This window comes from Sminthopsis crassicaudata, chromosome 4, assembly GCF_048593235.1.
Source record: "Sminthopsis crassicaudata isolate SCR6 chromosome 4, ASM4859323v1, whole genome shotgun sequence".
Taxonomy (NCBI): domain Eukaryota; kingdom Metazoa; phylum Chordata; class Mammalia; order Dasyuromorphia; family Dasyuridae; genus Sminthopsis; species Sminthopsis crassicaudata.
The window spans coordinates 295,001,513-295,008,898 of NC_133620.1; positions in this window are offsets into that span (position 1 = coordinate 295,001,513).

Sequence of the window (7,386 nt, forward strand, 5' to 3'; positions counted from 1 at the left end):
TTATCTAGTTAGAAAGGAAGGAAACAAGCATTGATTAAGCACCTATTAAATGTCATCACAACATTATAACTCATTTGAGCTTCACTACAACCCTCAGGCATAGGTGATATTATGATCCTATTTTACAGTTGAGGAAACAGATAGCATAAGTTAGATGTTGAATTTGAGCTCAAGTCTTCCTGACTACAGATCCAGAACTCTAGAAGAAATTTGGGGAATAATGTAGATGAGGGAGAGGAGTAAGGGTACCAGTCTGGCTTTGGGGAACAAAGAGAGGGGACAAAGATGATACAAGGGTGATAGGGTCAGTGGAAGTCATTGTACTTTAGAGAAGAAAGTGAACTCAGGGTATTTGGAAACTGGACAGGCTGAGTCAGATGGACAGAGAACCAGGAAATTCTTTCCAATAAGGCCTGAATTAATGGTAATGGACAATTTGCAAAAAAGAAATAAATTGCAAGCTTCTTGAGGGCAAGGCTCACAGTTTATACTTCCTCTGTTTCCTACAATATCCAGCACTATACTAGGAATATCACATCAAGTCCATATTCACTGATGGACTAAGAAGGATAAGGTCAAAACTTTAGGAAGCCAAGGAGGAAAATGAACAGTTAACTAAAGTATCTCCTTGCCTTAGACAATGGAATGTGAACAGTCAGTTTGAGCTCCCTTCTATTTCCTATCCCCACTGTACAGTCACCTATCTCTGACAGCTTGGCCTCCAGGACTGCTTTACAAGTTGAATAAGATCTGACTAATGACAGCAGCCTTCCCAATACAAGAGGGAGTAGTACAGCTACTGAGGTTATTTTTTCTTATATGATAAGGGGGAAAAGGTCAGCAAGTCAGTACAATCTCCTAACCCCTATTAGCAAATTCCATCTGTGCTACCTCACCCTTTGGTATTTGGAGCTAAGGACTGATTTGCAACTAACTACCTTATACCTCTCCCACTCAGGGCCCATCTGTCTGTCTATCCAGCTCAGTGGGATCTCAGGAATATAATTAGGCACAGACTTAAGTAACTAGAACTAGGTTCTGAACTGAAATGAGAAAATAGTATTTCAGTGAGCTGGTTCAGAGGAGCCAAAAAGGCAGAAGTCTACAACACAGACACATGAAGAGGTGACAGAAATGAACTGCTTCAGAGCCAAGGAGGGAAAGGAAGACAGATGAATTTAGGATTCTACTAGGCTGCAAATTTACAAGGATAACAATTATATTCTATATCTCTAAAAGCTTAGATCAGCCTTTGTACATAGGTGCTCAAAAAAGTTTTGTTGAATTTTATTAATTGTTACTTATTAAATGACCTCCTCAGAAAAGCAAAGCAGGGAGGAGGTCAGCAGGGTGGGACTGAGGGGTTCAGGAGTTCTGACCTGCAGTACGACTAAAGCTGATCAGGTCTAGCATCACAGTCAGGAACCAATAGGGTTGTAACAACAGAATCATAGTCTAAGGTTTCTTGGATGTTAATCTTATCTCATCAATTAGAACATAAAGTACTAGAGGGCAGGGACCACAATTCTTCTGAAATTATATAATCAAAAATCATTTGACCATAACACGGATCTACAGTTCACTTGGCCAAGTATAGCCAAATTGGGAAATTTCCTTCCATGTGTGGAAGATGAAGACTGTTCTAGAAAAGATAAAAAAGTTAGAGTAAGACTAATAAATGAATGAGTGAATGAACATGAATTTATTAAGCATTAACTATGTGCTAAGTAGATAGAAAACCAATAATCAATTAGTAAAAGAGATTAGAGGAAGTGAGGAAGCCTTTTTGTTGTTGTTGTTGGATGTCCTGTCCCACAGCGCTAGGACAACAGAGTCCTTTCTCAAAAGGATTTCTTCTCTCGTCATATATGGCCATATAAGGGTCAGATATCTCTGCTTGTACTTACTCTTTTTCTCTTTTTCTTCTAAAAGCTAGGTCTACTAGGACCAAGGGGAAGCAGATACAGACAAGCAGCTTTGGTCCCCTTATCACCTTCCTTCTCCCCCTCCCTCTTTGACTCTGTTCTGAATGTGCCCCCCATCACCTTCTAACATGTTCTTGAATTTAAATAATAAATGCTAATTTATGATTCCCCTCAAAAAAAAAAATAAGATAACACTTAAGTTACCATCCATGGAAAAAGCAGCATATATATATATATATATATATGTTTGAGGCTTTTGGAAGGAGGAGACAGATTCAGAAAACCTAGACTTGGAAAATATTCAGAATTCAGTTATCTTAATTTTTCAAAACACTAAACTGAAGGATCTACATTTCACTGCTTAAGGAATTTCTAAGGCACATGCAGGATGCTAGGGCCACAAAGACAAAATCAAAATGCTTTCCAGGAATGGGGATTATAACATTAAATAAAAATAATAATAACACTAGCATTTATGTAGAGGCTTAAGGTTGGCAAAGGGCTTTTCATAGATTATCTCATTTGATCCTCACAACAACCGTGGTTCACAGAGCTAATAAGCACAAGAAGCCAGAAATGAACCTAGGCCTCTCTGTTTCGACATGGAGCTATAATTTCATCAATATGGTGAAGTCTCAGGATGGAAATTCCCTCTACTGATATAGATTCAACTCAACCATAACTTATATATTGTCGTTAGAGACTTGCCTGAAACACTGAAAAACTGGGACTTGCCCCTAATCACATAGCTGGTACATTTCAAGGGAAAAAGATTTTAATGCCATTCTTCCTGCCAAAGGTAGCACTAAATTGGTCAATTGAACAGGAAGAAACTAACACTCTAGGGAAAGAGCACTTTTAGAAGATTATTCCCTTATCTGAAATGAATCTTTCTTTATGGAAGATAAAAATTCTGATAGATATACATGAGAATAGAGTTCATCAGAGTGTGTATGTGTGTGTGTTTAGAGAGCACCAACTTCAGGGAACACTCAAATTAATGTGAAATAAGGATGGCAAAGTTGTTTGGAGATAGCCTGTAGAAAGCCTTAAGTGCTGAGCTAAAGACTACATACTTGAATCCTAAAGGTAATTGGGAACCAACAAGATTTTTGAACAATGTAACCACAAACAGACTTAAACCCGTGCTTTAAGAGGATTGTTTATTAACATTTACTTTACCCTTTAGAAGGCATCCTGCCTGTTAGAGTGACTAGAATTCTGAGATTAAAGTCAGGAAGACCTGATTCAAATCCTACCAAGATATGTGACCCTGGGCAAGTTACTTAAGTTTTATTTATCAATCTCAGGCAGCTCCCTAGGACTTTTGTATTAAATTATCCATCATACGGGGTTCACTGCCTCACCATGGTAAATATTGTGGGGATGTAAGAGAAACATAATCAATGAACAAGGACCTAATATATAACACTGTTTTGGGCACTGGGAATACAAAGACCAAAAAGAAAAAAAAAAAAAAATGAAGCTTCCCTCAAGCTCTTACATTCCATTGGAAGATTAGGCATTAGACAGTCTCCCCTTTTCCCCCACCACTGGTAAGAAGACAAGTGACTTGGGTGTATCATTGAACTTTTCTATATCTTGGTTTATCTATAAGATGAAAGATCTGACTAATACTAGTTTCTGAAGATTACATTCTCTGGATAAAAACCACAATTACCATTACAAACATAACACAAATGGAAATTTACCATAACAGAAGCAGAATTAACAAGAGGATTATAGAGAAGGGAAAAGAAAATAGGAATAAAAGGATGACAGGATAACCTTGGGGACATTTGGTTTATTGGTAGAAAGTGTATGTGGGGAGGGGGGAAAGAATTCAATTTTATTCAACCAATTTTTCCCCCTGAGGCAATTGGGGTTAAATGACCAGGGTCACACAGCTAGAAGTGTTAAGTGTCTGAGGTCACATTTGAACTCAGGTCCTCCTGACTTTAGGGCTGGTGCTCTATCTATTGTGCCACCTAGCTGTTCCTCAATTTTTCTTTTGCTCTTTAAAACAGATTTTCATTTGCTTTTTTTTTTTTTTTTTTTTTTTTATCGCTGTAGTTTCTCTTTCCCTCCCCTTCCCAAAGAGCCATCCCATATAACAAATAATATTTTTTTTAAAGACAAAAAGAAAAAGAGAGGGAAAAATCAGCACCAAAGGTTTGAAAAGATATACAATATACACTTGTGGCCTTCCCACTTCGGCAAAAGGGTGTGGTCTTCTATTTCTTCCAGCCTTGTTTTCAAACATTATTTCTTAGCAACCTGATGTATCTTGTGAAAATGCCAGTGTGAGTGGTGCAAAGATAACTGGACTGGGAGTCAGGGAACCTGGGTCTGAGTCTCAGTTCTGCCATTTACTATCTGTGTGGTCTTAGGCAAGTTCAGTGTCCTCTACCAGCTGTTGGGGATACAGAGATAGAGGACACACATACTACTTTCAAAGAACCTGGAGCATCAAAGAATAGCAAAGAATTTTCTATCCAGTATTTTGGACTTTGATCTTTCAGGTCCTTTCTAGCACTAGCCACCTATGAGTCTGTGATGTTAAAGAAGAAACATGCTTTATTATGGTACAATTTTTATTTCAGAAATAATGAAATGAAAGGAAAGGCTTCCTGGAAGCGGTCAGAGAAGGTGTTTAAGATACAGAAAAAGAGCAAGAAAAGGTCATTCAGGTGAGGATCATTGGGAGGCTATTGATCAATTTTCTCTTTAGTGATCCAGGTCCATGTAGTTGAATGAGAGGAGCTGGGACCAAAAAGAAAGCTTTTCTGCCTTCCTCTGAGCAGAGAGGAAAAAAAAAAGAAAAAAACAGGGTCTATTTTGGGTGATATGTAGTTTGGAGAGTAACCAAGGCCAGAAATAGATCTGCTGAGTTGTTAGGGTACCCTTGTCCTCCAACCCTTGTCAGAATGAAGTGAAATCACTGGAAATCTGGAGGTCTTTCCCAACATTCCTCAGAAGCTATGTAACAGGCTGGAGGCCTCAGATTCCTCTTTTCCCTCCCCTCCCCCCACAAAAGGGCTGGAATGCTTTTACATTTTTGTCTGTAAAAGGGAAAAGGAAGGATTATGGGAAGAGATGAGAGAGACTAGGATGCAGACTAAATTGACAGTACTGAGAAAGTGATTAGAAAGGAAAGAATCTCATTTAAAAAAGGGAGAAGCTGAGAAAGGGAGGCTGGTAATCAGAGTGAAGCACAAATTAGGAGAATCAGAGTTGTATATAGAAAAAAAATAAATAATAAGGCCATCAAAGGAAAGAGGGAGGAAGAGCAAAAAAAGTGACAAGAAGAAATAGGAATGAGGTAAAGTTCAAAAGCAACATAAGGGAACTTGAGGAGAAAGTGAAAGGGTAGCAGAAGATAGGGAAGTTAAGTGTTTATTCACTGACCTCTGCTTACCGTAGGGGTGAAGAAGGGATCATAGGAAACCAGACTCAGCATTGAGATGAAGCTAGGCCCATGTACCATTACATATAACCTTCAGAGGGGCCTAATGGATTTTTCCTAGTTGGCTGAATCTGGAAGTTCCCCAAAAAGCTAGTTTCTGTAACTAGTTTTCTTATCTCCTGTACTCTGTGAGACACCAAGATTTCAACAAGTGGGCCTTTTTCTTTCCCCTCCCCCTGAGGTCTTGCTGAGGTGAGAGGTGAGAGAGAGGCTTAAGAGGTCATTTTCTTTAAGGCTGAAAGGGGACAAATCAATGACACAGCCTCCTGAGTCAGGGTCTGGCAATTTTGTGTTCCCTGCTGGGGACCAAGGATAAGCTGAAGGCTCCTTACCTCCAGACAGCCCAGTAATTTATGGAAAGGTTTGTGCTTCAGAGAAGGGAGAGAAGGCATCAAGGCCACAGAAAAGAATAGGGGAAGAAAGAAAAACTATGGGATCTGGATTCTTGATAACTTCTTTGGTTAGGTCCTCAATTAAGTACCTCCCTTTGATTTCAAGTGATAGCACTTCCTACCCATATAACACACCTGTCCAGGGTTTCTTACCTAATTATGAGGATGACACCATGGTAAGGGATCACGAAGAAGGAAGACCAGAGTTCTGCAAGAATTTCTCTTATTTCTTTTCTAATCATCTCATTTTATTCTTGTCCAAGCTCCAGTCAAACTGAACTTGCCCTGTCCCCAATACACTCTCAGATCTTACTCCTTTCATGTTTTTGCTGACATAGTTTTTTATTCCTGGACTCCTGCCCTACTATTATCTGCATTTTAAAGTTGATGAAACTGAGGCAGTTAGGTTAAGTGACTTGCCTAAGGTCACATAGCTAGTCAGATTCTGAGGTCATATTTGAACTCATCAATTCTAGGTGTAGGCTTCTATCTACTGTACCATCTAACTATTAAGTGTTTCAAAACATATGTATTATTTTTACTCTGTTAATATTTTTAATTATTTTATAAACATCATACTTATATATATATATATAATGTTATTATATAATTTATCATTTATTATATGCTATACTATTATATGAATATACTATTAGAGATAATAGTACATATTATTTTTATATTCCTAGAGGGTTAGATTCCTGGCCTTGTTTATAGTAGTAATAAATATCTACTCAAAGGCAGAATCAATCAATAAGCATTTATTCATCTCCTACTATATGCTAGGTGTTAGAAACAATCTCTCCTCATAATAAACCATTACCAGGACCAGGCCTACTTTGCCTAGAAGCTATGGGGGGAGGAAGAGGCACCTTGCAGCTAGAAAGTTTTAAGACTTTACATCCCTAAATATCACATCCCATGCCCTAGCTAGACAGATCTGCTCACACAAGACCAAGCCTGAAAGAGCCCCACCAAAGTCTGAACACACCAACTTTCAGAAAATGGGCTCCTGGAGGGCAGAGGAGTCACCCTTGCATCATCCAGGGGCAGACAGACATGCAAAAGAGAACAACAGAAGTTAGTGGGAAAACTGCCATCCCTTCTATTTCTCTACAGTAGTAATTCTCAGATTTTTTTGGTTTTAGGACTGCTACAGACTTAAAAATTCTTGAGGACCCCCAAAAGCTTTTCTTTATGATATACCTATAAAGTATATAGAAAATTAAAACAAGCTTTTAAAATATTTATTGATTAATTTTAAATAATAACTAATTATATATTAACATAAATAACTATATTTGAACCTAACTATATATAAATATACTATTTGTGAAAAACAACTATATTCCCCCCTCCAAAAAAATCAGTGAGACAAGTGGCATGGTTTTACATATTTTTACAAATTTCTGTTAATAAGAGACAGATGGATTCTCATACCTGCTCTTGTATTCAATCTGTTGTGTTATATTGTTTTGGTTGAAGTATATGAAAGAATCTGACCTCACACAAATATGTAGTTGGAAAAGGGAGAAGTATTTAAATAAATGATATGCTAATGCATTGTGAAAATAGTTTTGACATAAGAGGACCCTATGAAAAG